A 16,989-nucleotide genomic window follows, 5' to 3' on the forward strand; every position below is an offset into this window, starting at 1 on the left:
CTGATTTTTTTTTTTTTTTTGAGACAGGGTTTCTCTGTGTAACAGTCCTAGCCATCCTGGAACTCACCAGGAGATTCAATCATCCCTCCTTGAGTCCTCCTTGTTACTTAACCACTCTAGGTCTGTTGAGGGTAGTACAGTTTTCCTTTATTTTACAACTATTTTTCCCGTGAGAGGGGAGTTATGGGGGAAGGGACTGGAAGAAGAGGAAGAAGGGGAAACTGGTGAAGATATATTGTATGAGAGAAGATCAGAAAATTATAGAGAGAAATAAGAGCTGTGACTGACTCAACAAGCATGTCAATATGTTATTAAGCATTATCCATTTTATCTAAAAAAAAATGTAAGGCTAAAATTAGCACATTACTGATATTTTCCCACTTCAACATGGCTCAAGATGCTGATAGGAGGGGCAGGATAAATAGCAAGGAATTCAGTGTGGCATGGAAACCTTAAGATTTTCTTGCTAAAAGTCCTGTGTCCCGCCTCTCTGATCTGGAACAGAGTACTGAATGCATCTTCAGGACATCATGCGTGGTATAACACATTTTCACTTGTGAAATCCTGCAGGAAAGAAACTGAGAGAATGACTGATGTTTACGGGGCAGAACTCAAAAGAAGTCCATGGGGAAAATGTGATGTCTTGTTGCTGTGAAGGATGGAGGCACATAAGGGAGCAAAGGCACTCTAAGACACCTACTAGACGTCAGTCCTACTAATGTTGTAGGGAAGACCACTTGTTCATTCCCAACTGCTTGGCCCTGAAATAATCACACAGAAACCATATTATTTGCAATACTGTTTGACCAATAACTTAAGCATATTTTTAGCCTGCTCTTATAACTAACCCATCTCCATTAATATGTGTATCACCACTACATGGCTGAGGCTTACAGGGTAAATTTCCATCCTTGCTTCTGTCTCCTCTGGATTACATGGCTTCTTGTGACTCTGCTTCCTTTTTCCCAGCATTCAGTTTTTGTTTTCCCTGCCTAGCTCTACTCTACCATATCACAGGTCAAGGCAGTTTCTTTATTCATTAACCAATAAAAGTAACACATATACAAAAGGAAATCCCACATTACCTTCCCTTTTCTGTCTAAATAAAAAGGAAGGTTAAACTTTAACATAGTAAGATTGCATACAATAAAACAGTTATCAAATAAGAATTATAGTTACAATATTTATATCTATTTTACCTTTTTAGTACAGCTAAAGAAAACTATAACTATCTATTTTTTAACTCAATCAAAGACTCCAGAAGGATATACTATTACCTAAGTAAACAGGAAGTGCATTGTAAGCAACGTCCAAAACTCTAGAATTGACAGAGATATCTTGCTGCCTGGACAGTCACCCAAAGTCCTTCTGTAATGTTGGGGCACCCATCTTCATCCTACAGGTCCATAGTATCTGGCAGACTTTTTCATGAAGCAGGAAATTTGAAGATTTGTTCTGCCTTATAATGGCAAAGTCTATCAGTTGCTTTCTTCTGTCTCCTGCAGAATGTCTAGCATATTCTTTCATGAAGCAAGAATCCTGAAGGAATGTAGAAATTGGTGGAAAGTGACTTATTTTTACTTTATTACACATTTTAAGGTTAAACAAGGATTTCAGTGAGTTTTTAAAGATCTATGTAATAAAAAATAATACCCCCTTTCTTAGGGATGGCATCTTTTAGGAAGAGACCAAGTTTAAAAGAATACTACAAGAAGCAACAACTATACAACTAGTTTTTAATTTCATAATATTTTTGATTGAGTGGCACAAAATAAAATACACCTCTTTCATGCTGAAAAAGAAAATATAAGTCATGCAGCTGATCCAACAAAGTCATAAGGGGAAAAATAAATCCATTGGGAAGGGATTGTTAAGGGTAGGGGTGGGGCTGTCTTCTCCTGGATGACTGACTGTCAGTTAAAGGTCATCTGCAATTCCAATACTGAAGAATTCTGTTTTCTAATCTGTGTAAGAAGAAAATTTGATCATAGATTTTATAGCAAAATGACTATTTATATTCACTCATTTATATTCATGGGCCTCCAGTTGGTAAAAGCTGAGTAGTTGCCTGGAATGCTAAGAATAATTATGACAGATCATTAAGCAATTGCTCCCACCAAAGCATGCCTACATTCTTTACCTAATGTTTTTCAATATATCCTACAAAACTACAGAGGAGATTGCTGTTACCACCACTTGACAGAGGGGAAGCCATTAGGCACATTGCCTCTCTCCTTCTGCCATGTCATCACTAGTAAGGCCAGAACAGGGAAAGAAACAGGAATGACACCAGCTCTAGCCTCTGCCTGTCTACTACATGGAGACTTTCTTTGACATTTTTTCTTAGTCTGCTTTGTTTTTCTGTCATAGGAACCCACAATACCATTGTCATTGAAAAGTATTTGTTTGGATTTCTTGGGGATGATGAATCAAGAAACCTGTATGGGTAACCTTCTTGAAATCTAATAGGTCATCTTCTCTTTAAACATGCACGTTACATCTTTGTCATTGGTTTTGTTCTTGTAATAACTTTCACATGCCAATGATGGAGGACTTTTGGTTTCTACTAAACTTAACTTCCCACAAGCAGTAACAATAAGATTGATTTTGTATCCATCTTTCCTGGTCTCCCCAATTATTTTCTGATACACTTTAAGATAATCACAATGTGTCATGTGTTGTTGAGAATGAATTGAAGTATATGGTGTGTGTGTGTGTGTGTGTGTGTGTGTGTGTGTGTGTGTGTGTGTGTATGTGTGTGTACATGTTGCTGGAGATTGGTCTCCCTTTTGATAAGCAAATGTTCTCCCACTGAACAATAGCCCCAAATCAGGCTTTTTATTTGCTTACACTTGTATCTAGTTTGGCACATTTTGATTGTGCCTAAAGTTTTCCTATTTCTGTCATCTACACTAGGAAGCATCCCTGATCCACATGCTTGTCGATGAACACATTTTAAGATGATCCTACTTTGATAACATTAGTAAAGTCCTAAACTAAGTGGATGTCATTCAACTCCAGGTTTCTTTAGGGGTTGTAGAAGATTCAAAGGACTCTTGCACAGGAGCTATACATGCAACAGGAACAGGGACATGGTTTATTCTTGAAGTAAGGTAGTTTATATCCTTCAAAGACAGCAAAAGAACCATATGATAGAATCAAAGGAATGCAATATTTATGTTACTGGTTAATCACAGTCCCTTAAAATATATAAATACATCCTTAGAAAAACACCAGTGGCTATATTATATAGTATGCATATGCTAAATTTATGTAGCTGTTTATGGATAGGCTTATTTAAACTAGTGGTTCTCAATCTGTGGATCATGACCTCTTTGGCAAAACTCTATCTCCAAAAATATTTACATTGTGATTCATAACAGTAGCAAAATTATAGTTATGTGTCAAGCAACAAAAATAACTTTATGGTTAAGGGGGGGGTCACCACAGCATTAGAAACTGTCTTAGAATCACAGCAATGGGAAGGATAAGAACCATTGATTTAAACAGTCTACCAAACTAAAAAGACTGATTACATAACATATCTCTTTCTTCAACTGAAACAGTAGTGTGTAAGATAGAGGATTTGATTCTGGGAGCTACAACTCTTACTCATGTGTGTTTTTTTCCTGGAGTTCAGAGCATCTGTCCTTTTTATGATGCAGGATGTTTCATGGCTGATCTGCTTGGAGCCTGAGGAAAGAGATGTCTTTATGCCTTTCTCTCGGGGCATTTCACACCAAGCCTGTCTTCCAAATTCTGATCTCTTTGCTTTCAGGCATCCCTCAGAACTAGTGACCCCCAGGTATAATTTCCAAGCTCTTCTTTCAAATATGCTGCTTGCATCCAGTGCTGCCTATGGTTATGTTTCTCCACACATGGGATGTTCTTCAGCTTTTGTTGTTGTTTGTTTTCTGGCACTCATCAGAACAGAAGTGTTACAGCTGCTTCTGAGATACAACAGCCACAGCTTGGGGCTAAATCTTGATGGATGTGTGTTGGATGACTGTCACCTGAGCTCTCATTTATAGCTGGTGGCAGCTTCCAACACTTCTGCTTCTCTCCTGTATATGAATTAATGAAATTTCAGGCCCAAAAATGTAAATACTGAAGTTTGGAAAGCCAGACTTAAGTTCCTAGTGAAAATGTTCCTTTAGCATCATCAGAAAACTTCATGGGGAAATGATAATATCGTAGCAAAAGAAGAATAGCTCAGACACATTTGGTGTCTGTCATGCAGGCCTGTTCATACCTATCACTAGACACGTTGGTCTTACCTCTACCTGTATTCTATCATACCTCTTATGATGATTACCATGACCTCTTACTGAGCAAAATCAGCTGTAATGTCTTTGACAACTAGATTATGAAAGTACCCAATATTTATGCCTTATAAATGTATCATCATTTATAATGTGCTATACATACAATGAGTCCTACTTATTTCGTGCCATTTATATCATTTTCCCCTTAAGAATAGAAATGTGGACCTAAATAATACACAGTATTCAAACACTGAATAGACAAAATATGTATATTTTATTTCATAAGTGTTGTAAGAGGAGCGGGCTGCATCCCACCGCCCGGCTAGCTTAACCCCCCAAATAACCACACAGAAATTGTATTAATTAAATTACTGCCTGGCCCATTATATCTAGCCTTTTCTTGGCCAACTCTCACATCTTGATCTAACCCATTTCTATTAATCTGTGCTCACCATGAGACTGTGGCTTACCAGGAAAAATTCAGCATGTCTGACCAGGAGGCTCCATGGCAGCTCTCTCTGCCTGCCTTCTTTCTCCCAGAATTAAGTTCTCTTTTCCCCGCCTAAGTTCTGTCCTATCAAAAGGCCAAGGCAGTTTATTTATTCAAACATTGAAAGCAACACAAATACAGAAGGACCTCCTACACATGAGTCTAGAAATATACAGAATATGTGTTAATTTTTTTTGTAAATTTTACCTAATTGGGAAACTTTGAAGGTTTTTCTTTTCATACCCATAATGTGTATAAATATGAGGGAAAACTAAAAGTTTGATTGGAAAATAAACTGTTGAAACCTCTCATGAAAAAAAATTTCTTGTTTAATGTAAAATTTTGTCAAGTGTCTTCATCTTTAAATCAGGAATTCTAGTTCAAAAAGCATGGTATGAAAATAGAAGCAATCAAACAAATACACCTACAGACAGAAACTAAAATAGAGACCATGGAGGAATTTTGTTTGCTGTCTTGCTCATTCACTCATGCTTAACTGAGTTGCTTGTACATACCAGGGACACCTACCTAGGGATGGTGTGGCTTAGAATGGTGTGGACTCCCTTATACCAATCATCTGTCAAGATAATTTTCAGAGGTGTGGTTACAAGGAAACCTAATTTAAGCAAGTCCTCAACTGAAGTTCACTCTTCTCGGGTCAATCTAGGTTGCCTCAGGTTGACAAGACTAACAGACAGAGTAAACCCTGTGTCAACTTGGCTCATAAACAATAGCCATAATCTCTCTTTTCTTACCCCTGAGATCTCATGTCACTATAATAGAACACAGATCAACCTATAATGGCAATAACACTTTAAAATTTCAACATTTTAAAAGTTGAAAGTCTTGTTGAAAATTTGGTCTTTTAACTATGATCACCAGTAAATTTAATATACACTCTTTCTTATTCCAAAAAGCAAGATCCAAAGCATAAAACAATCACATTCCATCAAAAACAAAATCTGGCAATATAAATAAAAATCCTGCAGCTCTCGAGTGGCTTGATTGGCCACACTTCTCTAACTTGGCTGTCCTCGGTACACACAGCTTATCCTGTAAGCTCAGGTCAGCTCCACTTCATATCTATCACAGTTCTTGACAGACCTGCCATAGTCCTGGTGTCTCTAATAAGCTGGGACATCTACTGCAACTGAGGTGTCTTCAACAAAGGCTTCTCTCAGCCTCTCTTCAAGGACTCTGTATCTGCAACATGGTACCAGACTTCAGAAATTCTCCATGCTCCCCTCAATCTTTCAGCTTTGATGTTTTGAAAAACAGTACTATGTGGAAGACTATTAAATAGTATCAAATTTGGATGCCAGCTTGAGACACATCCTTGGCCCTTTTAGATCAGTATCTGTATGTTAAATCTATTGAAAGATATCCCAGAATATTTTACCTCAGGAATATTGATCTAATATTAATCACAGATAATTCCTTAACTGTAGACAGAAGTTTCTGTCCCACTCAGTCCTAGAGCTGCCCAGTCCTCCCCCCCCTCAAAAAAAAAAAAAACAGAGGCTTATATTAATTATAAACTCTTTGGTCTGTTAGCTCCAGTTTATTATTAACTATCTCTTACAACTTAAATTAACCCATGATCCTTATCTATGTTTAACTATGTGGATTGGTACCTTTTCTCAATGAGGCATTCTGATCTTGCTTGCTCTGTGTCTGTCTGGTGATTGTATCTCTGCCTTTCCTCTTCCCAGAATTCTCCTAGCCTGGTCATTCCACCTATACTTCATGCCTGACTACTGGCCAATCAGATTTATTAAACCAATAGGAGTGACAAATATTTACAGTGTGCAAGAGCATTATCCCACAGCACTTAACAACAGCTCACCAGCATCCATTGTCTTGTAAATCACAGAAGGTTTCAGATTGGTAGTACTGGTGTCTTGTTAATCACACTTGACTCCTCAGCCCCAATAACCAGCAGCAATCACAGAATCTTAATCCAGAACATCACACAAAGAGGCCCTAATCCAGTTCATAAATCCTTCATCTATTCCGCAGCTTCAAAAGCCAGGCCTCCATTGTCTGCATTTCTCTTAATATTGTTATTTTCTAGTCTCTTACTAAAAAAGCCAGTTAAGCTCTGGGCACTCGTTAGCTTTTCAAACACAAAGATTCAATTTTTTTTCACAATTTATTCTGAAAAAAAAAAAATCTTGGTCAAGCCCATCACAGCAATAACCTACTTTTCAGGCAACAATTTTGTTAAGCTCTGAGTACTCACTGAACTATGCTGGATCTTTACTGTCTACTTGACATACCTGAGAGCAACAGGCAAGAGAAAATGTCAATACAGAAATTGCCCAAATCAAACTGACCTGTGGCAATGTTGGAGATTGTCTTGATCCAGTAATTGATGTGAGAAAATACAACCCAATGTGGGCAGCACAATCCCTAGGCAGTTGTTTCAGGGCAGTATAAGAAATATAGATGATTTTGAGCCAATGAGCAAGCTAGTAACTGACACCTCTCTATGTTCTTTTACTTCAGTGAGTTAGCATTATAATGGATTAATAAAAATGCTGCGGGATCCCCAGCAGTGGCAGGCAGCTGAAAAGCTGCAGGTCCCCAAACAGTGGCAGTGGGCCATGTGGCAGCAGGCAGTAGGCCCTGAATGTGGCCAGTCCTAGGCAGAGATGGCTGCATGTCCCAGAGTGGTGGCTGGTCCAGGGCAGGAAGATGCACAGCAGTGGACAAGAGACAGAGACATGGATAAGCATACTATGCAGAGTGAGGTTGGATATTTATTCAGTGGGTTATGGAGGGGGAAGAGAGAAGGGGAGAAGAGGAGAGGGGAAGAGACAGAAAAAGGAAGGGGGAAGTGGGGAGAGGCAAAAGCTGCCTCTTCAAGAGGGAGATGGAAAAGAAAGAGATTCAGACTGCAAGCTGAAAATCAGCCTGCCTCAGCAGGCAGGGGAAGGGGGAAGGGAGTGGGCATGGCTTCTCTCTTAAAGAGTCAGAACAGATCATTACAACCACTACCACCACCCCACAAAAAAACAATGACAAAACACTGACATACTTGGTGTGTTGCCTGTTTCTCTGTTGCTCCAATAAAAGAACGTTATCAGAAATAACATAAGGAATACAGTTTCTTTTGGCTTTTAATTTCAGAGGAATAAAAACCATCATGATGGGGATAGCATGGAATCAGGGATGGGAAGCTGAATGATCCTCTTTTCTCTACATATAAAAAGCAGAGACAATAAAGTGTAAAGGACATGATACTATAATATCTCCAAACCCACCCCTAGAGCTGGGAAGGATCCACATAACCACCCCGACAATGCTGCCAACTGGGGACCATGTTTTAAAGTATATATGGGAGACATTTCTTAGCCAAGCCAAAACAGTTTGCTACTACATTAAACAAATTATATGATAATAAATTTTGGATTCAGAAGTAAATTGATCTTATAACTGCATCAAACATATTTTCCCTTTGGCTATTTTGTTTTATCAGAGGACCTTTGGAAGTGGGTCTACTCAAAGGCATGTTAAAAAGCCTAACTCAGTGCTTTTCAAATGTTAGCTAATCCAGTAACATCTGTGCCCTGGTTATATGTATAAATTCTCATCCCCCCCAACTGCTAGGGGAATGCTATTTTAACAAGTCTTCATGCTGATTCCTAGCTAGCCATTGTTCTATTCTTGTAAACAGCAGAATCAAACTATTGCTTCTTTCTGTAGAAGAAGTATTTGCTATCTTTTATCAAACAAATTATTCACCAACCACCCCTCTATATATTTCTCTCTTCAGGGCATCTTATCTATCTGAACTGCTCTGCAGGTAATCTGCTATCACAAAATATTACTAACATGTCTACCTGGCTTTATAGACTATCAGGTGTGGTATTAAGAAGAAATAACTACAGTTTCAAATGTGGATAAAAATCTTAAATCTAAATTTGGTTTAGTGCGGTAACTAGACCTCAAGCATCTCTGTGGCCCTTGGTGTTACCATGGGCAATGGATATCAACATAGATCCCAGCTGCAGTAGAATCACAGACCCAAAAATGGTCCTTAGTAGCAACCAGGGTTGGTATGGGAGGACCTTCTGTCTATGTGCTACTTTTATTAGTCAATGAATAAAGAACCTGTTTTGGCCTGTGATGGGACATAATAGAGCTAGGTGGGGAAAACTAAACTGAATGCTAGGAGAGAGAAGGCAGAGTCACGAAAATCCCTAAATAATGTTTATAAATGTTTGTTTACATTTAAAGGGGGATATGATATAGGTATGAATACTTTGCATTGGTATGGATCTTGGTCTATTGATACAAATTTTAGGTCAATCTCATTATATGTATATTTCTGCTCTTGATTCAGGTATTGTGATTGTGCAATTCATTTAAAACTGTAATGTATAATTAAGAAACATAGGTTAATAAAGTGTCATCTATAATAATCAAGCATGTAGTTATATTAGTTAGGTTTTCTAGATGTACAGAAATGTATTTCAGATGAATATATATTCTTCAGATCTTCCAAAGACTGCTGAATATGGCATTTAAAATGTTTTAATAACTTAGGACTTCTCATGACACTGAGACACATCTGCTCCTGGCAGCATCAATTACTTCAATTGGATGATGGGCATCAAAGAGGCTCCTTATGGGGTTTGCTAACCACTTGGACAAGAAACTGTTCTTCCCTGGACTGCTTGATGTTGTGCTGTATGAACTGGATATGCAGGACCCACATAAAAAAATGACTGCTGAAGTTGCCTAAAAAAGGTTAGACAGTCCTTCGGGGTTCCTGCTTCAGGAAAGAGTCTGCCAGACATTCTACAGGACACAGAAGGAAGTGACTGACAAACTGCCAATATAGGTGGAACTGTCTTTGAAATTTCCTGCTTCGTGGAAAAGTCTGCCGGGTACTATGGGCCAGTAGGCTGAAGATGGATGTCCCAACATTGCAGAAGAACTTTGCGTGACTGTTCAGATAGTGATATGTCTCTGTCAATTCTAAAGTTTTGGAAGTTGCTTACAATGCACTTCCTGTTTACTTAAGTAATATTATATCCTTCTGGAGTCTTTGATGGTGTTAAAGAATAGATAGTTATAATTACAGTTTTCCTTAATTGTGATAAAAGATAAAGTAGATATATATATATTATACTGTAATTCTTGCTTGATACCTATTTTGTTATGTAATTTTACTATATTAAAGTTAAAACCTTCCTTTCTATTTAAACAGAAAAAGAAAATGGTGTGGGAAATCCTTCTTTCTATGTGTGGCTTTTATTGGTTAATGATTAAGCTATTTTGACCTGTGATAGGACAGAATAGAGCTGGGTGGGGAAAACTAACTAAACTGAATGCTGGAAGAAAGAAGGTAGAGTTGTGAGAAACCATGGAGCCACTAGAGGGGAAAGATGCAAGCCGCCAGCAGTAACCTTGCTGGTAGGCCACAGGCCTCATGGTAAAATATAAAATACTGGAAATAAGTTAATGTTATATATAACATTATATATAATGTTATATATATAAGAGCTAGCTAGCAATATGCTTAAGTCATTGCCAAGCAGTGATTTAAACAATATAGTTTTTGTGTGATTATTTTGCGTCTGGGTATTGGGAATGAACAAGCAGCCTCCTACAGCACAGGGCCAAGATGTTACCATGTCCCCAGGTAGCATCGCAGACCACACAAATCAGCATTGTACCTACAACAGCATGATCCCTGGATATCAACATGGTCCCAGGTCGGGGAACAGACTCCTGGCATTAGCATGGCCTTCTATGATATCAGGAGCCATGAACATCAACACAGACCCTGGTCACAAGCATGCCCAAGGTCTAGGCCACAATCTGTGGCCATGTTGGTGTATGAAGGCTGTGTCCCTATGGGGGCCATGCTGATCTGGGTGGCCTCTGCTGCCACATGTGGCCATGGTGATATCCAGGCCTGAGCTGCTGCCAAGGGCCATGTCTGAATCTATGTTCTTGTTGCAGCTGAAGTTTGTGATAATGTGCATGGCCCAAGTTGCTTAAGGGGATAATAGAAACCACGTGTTGAAATAATAGGGCCATGTTAAGCCAAACATGCTTCTTACTGGGCCTGGGATAGCTCACCCTGCCCCTTGCTGGACACTGCAGCAGGAGAGCTTGCTCTGGATCGAAGAGGAAAGCTGGTCCTTCACTCACCATGGTGTGTGAGAGCTGACCCTGATAGCATGGGCCTAGGAGAGCTGGCTCTACCTCTGCCTGCAGGGAATGGCTCCAGTGGCTCTGATAGACCAGTTCAGCTACTATGAAGACCCATCTCCGGAGCCTAGGATTGGCTCACCCTAAGGTCTACCCCATCTGAGACCTGTTGGAATGTGAGAAGGGACTGGTCCTGCTGAATGATAGGTGCAGGATCCTCATTACTCAGGCAACAACTCAGGATGTCTGAGGGAGTCGCAATGAGGGTCCAGTGATGATGGGATGCCAGAGTCCTTGTACCAGAGCAATGATTCATAGCAATGAACATTTTGTAGGTGGGGAATGTCACATCTTAGCACCCAAGGCCACTATAATGGATAAAGAAATGTAAAGATGGAAGAACAAGGTAGTTTTCTGTTTGTTTGTTTGTTTGTTTGTTTGTTTTATGTTGTTATTAATAGATTTTGAAGAAGCTTTTAGGGGAATGCTATAAGGGTGAGAGGAAGACATGGAAGGACTTGGAGGTGAGTGGAATTGAGTGCATGATGTGAAATTCCTAAATAATCCATAAGAATTATGCATTAAAAAGGAAAAGGATAACTAATAAAGATTACACACACACACACACACACATACACACATTTATGCATATGCATTAGTCAGTCTATGGCCATACCACCCAAAGAAACCCAATCTGATCTTAAAGCTAAACAAGGCAAGATCATGTCAGATTAGTTCTCAGATGGAAAATTGTGTGAGAATACCACCTGCTATTTTTCTGCTTAGATTCATGTATGCATATGTGCGCGCACACACACACACATGCAAGAGTGTGTCTAGGTAGAATAGAAATGCAGAAAAAGAAAGCTTGATTTTTGATAAGTTGGTTTTGGTTGTGGCACCTTTTACAAGTTAAGATGAAGAAAGCAATGAGAAGGGAAAATTTTAATTTGAAAATAGCACTTGTAAGAAGTCTCTTGTGGGATTCCTGAATTCAGATTTTTCCAGAATAAATGATGCTCTGCATTTACAGTTTTATGTAATTTGCACAGAAGAGGAAAACCAAGACTTATTTGATCACTTATTAGACTGTATTTCCATCAATATGTCTTCCCCTTCAGCTGTCATGGGCTGAGAAGATCTATTCCCTCTCTGTAAATTTAAAAAGCCTGGCAGCAACATGAGTGGGTGGCAGTAAATAACAGTGCCACCTGCACTTAAACAGAATCTCTGATGTCTTGTTTTGCATTGCTGTCAATAGTGTCTCCCTCCTTAGGATAATATTTCATTAGATTCATAATGAAATGATAATGTGGCTGCTGATTATTTATAGCATGAATTTCTATTGGCTGGGCTGAGTTTTATTGTTGCATTAATCACACACAAAACTGATCTTAGAGAGCACTTGGAACTCTTCAAAATTACTTTTAAAAACAGAAAGACACATTGAAAGGCAACAAAAAAAATTCAGTATAAGACTACATTAAAATAGTGTCTTTTATCAACAATTTTAGTGAAAGAAAATATTCCCAGGAAAGACAAGATAGCAGTGCAATTTCATCTAGACGAAATTTCACTTTCTTTCAAAAGAATCTTTAGGGATTAATCAAATGATCAAGAGAACTAAATCCCAACCCCTACTCATTTCCTGTAGTGGAAGAAGATGTTAGACAAATCACAATTCATTGAAAATGTTTCTGGCTTCAAAATTGCTAAGACTTTTGAAAACATGATATACTACTGAACTCCCTCTGTTCAATACTAGATTTATATTTAATATACATAATTCTTTTTATAAATACATGTTTCATAGATATATAATATATAATAAAGTATATATGTTATATAATAAAAGCTATTGGTAGCATAATAGTTTACAAATAAAAAGCCAAGTATACTACTAATACAAGGGAAAGCAAGGGATATAAATCCCAATATTTATTATTTACATGACTCTTAGGCAATTTATTTAAACTTTATTACTCACCATCTTCATCTGTAAAAGAAGTTTAACAGAATTTTCTCTTGCATGAAATTAACATGAAGAATAGAAACATGAAATTGACAAGGCACTGTTTGTTACAAGTTCTAATGTATAAGAGCTAGGCAAATGTGAGGTTTTTATGAAGCAAGTCGATCAATATATACCAACAAACTGATATGTTGTCCTTTAAAACCAGGCTGAAATGTTGACTGGCTTAATCTTTTATAGGTTTTGTGCAGGTAACAACAGCTGCTAGACCAGTGAGTGTGGTATCCCTATGGTGTTCTAAAGATTCTATTTCACATGTGCCTATAGCTAATGATAACCTACACTGAGCAAAGAAAATGGAAAACACCTCATTTAAAATCAGAGCAAGAGAAGAGTTCCCATTATCTCTGTTGCTAATCATTATATTGATCAAAGCCTTAGATAGAGCAATATAAAAAGAAAAAGAAAGAAAAGGTACACACATTGGAAAAGAGGGTGCTCAAGTAATTTGATCAGTGACAGCATCATGCTTCCACAAATAGGAAAGAATTGAGTCAAATTATCCCTTTGTTCATATTATTTTATCCTTAAACAATTATAAAGATTTCTTTACAAAACATTTTGAGTCAATAAACAGTCTCATAAAAGAGAAGGGATTTTAAATTATCAGTATCCAAAACAACAAACAGAACAATTTTGGCAGTGTTACTGCTGAAAGCTTAAAGAAGGTAAATAAATGTTGGAAACTAAAGGAAAGTAGATCTTTATTCAGTAAAGTCAAAAATTTACCCCACAGTTGCCTGAAGTAATTTAAAATACAGGAAATTTATTTAACTAACTGTGAGATTTTCAGTCAGAATATTGCAATGGCCTCTTGAAGTCTTCCTGCTGTTACAACATGAGAGAAGAGAAATTAATCCAAAAATAATTTCTTCATATAAAACAGACAGAAATCACTCTGTTCCCAAATAAAACTATTTGCATTAAAAGTTTCCTCTGGTAACAAAATATTCTTGACAAATACTTTACCAGTGAGCTTCAGCCTCAGTCAGATAATAAAATATTCTTGAGGTCTTAAGCAAAAAGACCTTTTGTCAAAACCTCAGACCTTAAATTTCTCATAGATTCCCTCTGAAGTGACATCCTCCAAGTGTCCCTCCCCATTAAAAATTGAGCTGCTTTGAACTTCTGAGTTCCCCAAAGACATAGTTCAGCTTGAAGAGCTTAAGGCATGGAATCAAACCACAAGGACAGAAATGGAAGTTCTCGGGAGTCATTCTCAGGATGTATCCCTAGCCAAAGTCAAGGTTTGGGATTATATATGTTCTAGAGTTTTTCTAGGGACTGCTAGGCATGCATTGCTTTCAGCTCCTGAATGTAGTTGCCAAATCCAGGTATAATGATCTCTCTGTCTTAACATTGCATTTTTAGTTAGGGTCAGGTACAGAGAGATCACTTAGTTTACAGGTCTTTACAGATCTTCTGGTCAAAAATAAACCCACCTACATGAGGAAGAATATTGACTTTGAGGGTGCTCATCTGTACCTGCATGGAAGAGGATGATAAAATTTTGTACTTCGGTACTTCATTTGTTGTTTTACTAAGGAGATGCTGGGGGAGGGGGCGGATCTTATGATACTGTAGAAGAAATGCAAATATATTTCAGTAACTTTAAAACTAACTTAGAATTTCCTTAACATTCTTCCCTTCAAGAAATACTGTGGTCTGTCAGAGTACAGTCCAAAAATGGATTCTTGTGAGAATTCTGAGTGCTTGTGAAAATATTCCAAGAAAACAAGACAAGAATCTTGAGACCTCAGTTCCTTCAAAACACAGAATTGTTCTTGGAATGTGCTTTAGTGCTCCTCCCAGGAGCACACCGGAGAGAATTTACTTTAGCTGTTATTATTCATATGCCTCTCCAGAAAAAAACATGATTTTGCTCCATGTGGCTGGTCCTTGGGATTGTATACTTTACTCAGGTAACTTTTCTTAACCCTCATAGGTATAAATTGCCTCATGCTCTGAATAAAGTTGGCTATTGCATGAGACTTTTTAGTCTGTCTAATTTTTAGGTCCTGTTCTTTCAGGCTCACACTGCCAACTAGAGCTTAAACAAGATCCATATAATGCCCCCTTTAATTAGATCTCTGAGGTTGAACTGTCCCAGCACATGGAAGGCAGAGGCAGGTGGATCTATGAGTTCTAGGTCAGCCAGGCCTATACAGAGGAACCCAGTCTGGGAAGAAAAATCAAAATGAAACCAAAACAAAAATCCATAAAACCAAAACTAAAACAAGCAAACAAAAAGCTACAAATATTCAACCAACTCTTACTACCTGTTAATATAAGAGATGTCAAAGCAATTATGGTGTGGGACAATGGTCTGTATTCTGTCAATTATATTTTAAATAAACGTTGATTGGCCAGTAGCCAGGCAGGAAGTATAGGCGGGACAAACAGACAGGAAGTAATGGCAGGTCAATGAGAACAGGTGAATTCTGGGAAGAAGAAAGTCCTAGTCTGCAATCGTGATCCACTCACAGAAGAAGCAAGATGTGACTGCTACACTGAATAAGATGCTGAGCCATGTGGCTAACATAGACAAGAATAACGGGCTAATACAAGTTAAAAGAGTTAATAAGAAGTCTGTGTGATTTCTTTGGGACTTAATGACTTCAGGAACCAGGCAGGAAAGAAAACTCAGTCAACACATTCATATTATTTTTGGTGATTATTTTTAGACAAAGAACAAATGAGTTTCAATATGCATTACAAAATCCACTGATAAGGACAGCTCTGCTTAGTAGTTAAGTTATGAAATAAACCAGAAAGCAAGTACAGGTAAGTTTTCTTTCTTATAAAATAGTGAATGGGGAACAAATAATCCTAGAATGCAAATGCATTCCCTTCTCTCTCTCTCTCTCACTCTCTCTCTCTCTCTCTAGCTGGAAAGAAATTCATTTGATTTTTCAGTGTCTTTCTTTTCATAAGCAAATTTTAAATGGGTATTATGTGGTATGTTTGTAAATGTGTTGCTTGAGGAATAGCCTGCAAATTGTTAACTATAACTTGGTATTGATTATGGGATATCTGTCAGAAAAATTACTCTGATCTTTCTGAACAAAGATAACTGGCATGTTGCTCCTAAAAAGAGTTCAGTTCAACTCTGCTGTTGACTAGACCATCAGTAGACATGGAAAGTATCACTTGACTTAAATAGTTTGGAATAACACATCATTGGTGGATTACAGATTATATTGAGTGGAAGAACAGAAGTTTAACCTAGCATATCCTTCTAAGGCAAACACTATGTATTCTGCAAATGGGTGCAGTGATGGAAATTTCTGAGGGAAAATAAACTAACAGAAAAAAATGTGCATCAAAATAATTCATTATTTAAGTCAAACAATACAGTGTCTCAATTATTCTAATGATCTTCTAAAGTAAATGCAATCTTCATATAATGCTGATGAGTGGGTAATTTAAGCAGTTTCTAACACTGCTAGGCTGTATACATAATTTGTGTACTAAAGTAATTTTTGAGTTTTTTTTAAAGGGAAATTCACATGGATTTATAGGAAAGTAATACTGGATTGAAATTAGAATTGTGCTACTGACATAATTAAAGCATGAAACACTCAAATTCTAGCTTTCAGGTTTTATATAAATAAAATGAAGATGATATTAACTTTCCCTAAATTCAAAAATAGTTATAGTAAATATGAGGTACTTGGTAAAGCATTTGGTATCCAATATATTCAGTGATTTCTATTATTATATGCAACAGAGAAGAAAATATTTAATTTGTACCTTTGGCAAATTTGTCTGTAAATTTTTTATATTATGATATATCTGTTCTAGTATAAACATTGTTAAAATTTACAAGTGAAACATAATAAGAATAAAAGTAAAATTTTATTATTATACAAAAATGCATGAAGGACTAATTTGACCTTAATGAAAACCAGACACTTTACTTGATTAAAAGATTCTAGAGATCTCACAACTCACATTCAGCAAGAAATTGTTACCTATTTCTTAACATAGGCTTAATGTCACCTACAAGATAGACACTAAAGCATTGGAAACAG

Source organism: Microtus ochrogaster, linkage group LG9 (assembly GCF_000317375.1).
Source record: "Microtus ochrogaster isolate Prairie Vole_2 linkage group LG9, MicOch1.0, whole genome shotgun sequence".
NCBI classification, from domain to species: domain Eukaryota; kingdom Metazoa; phylum Chordata; class Mammalia; order Rodentia; family Cricetidae; genus Microtus; species Microtus ochrogaster.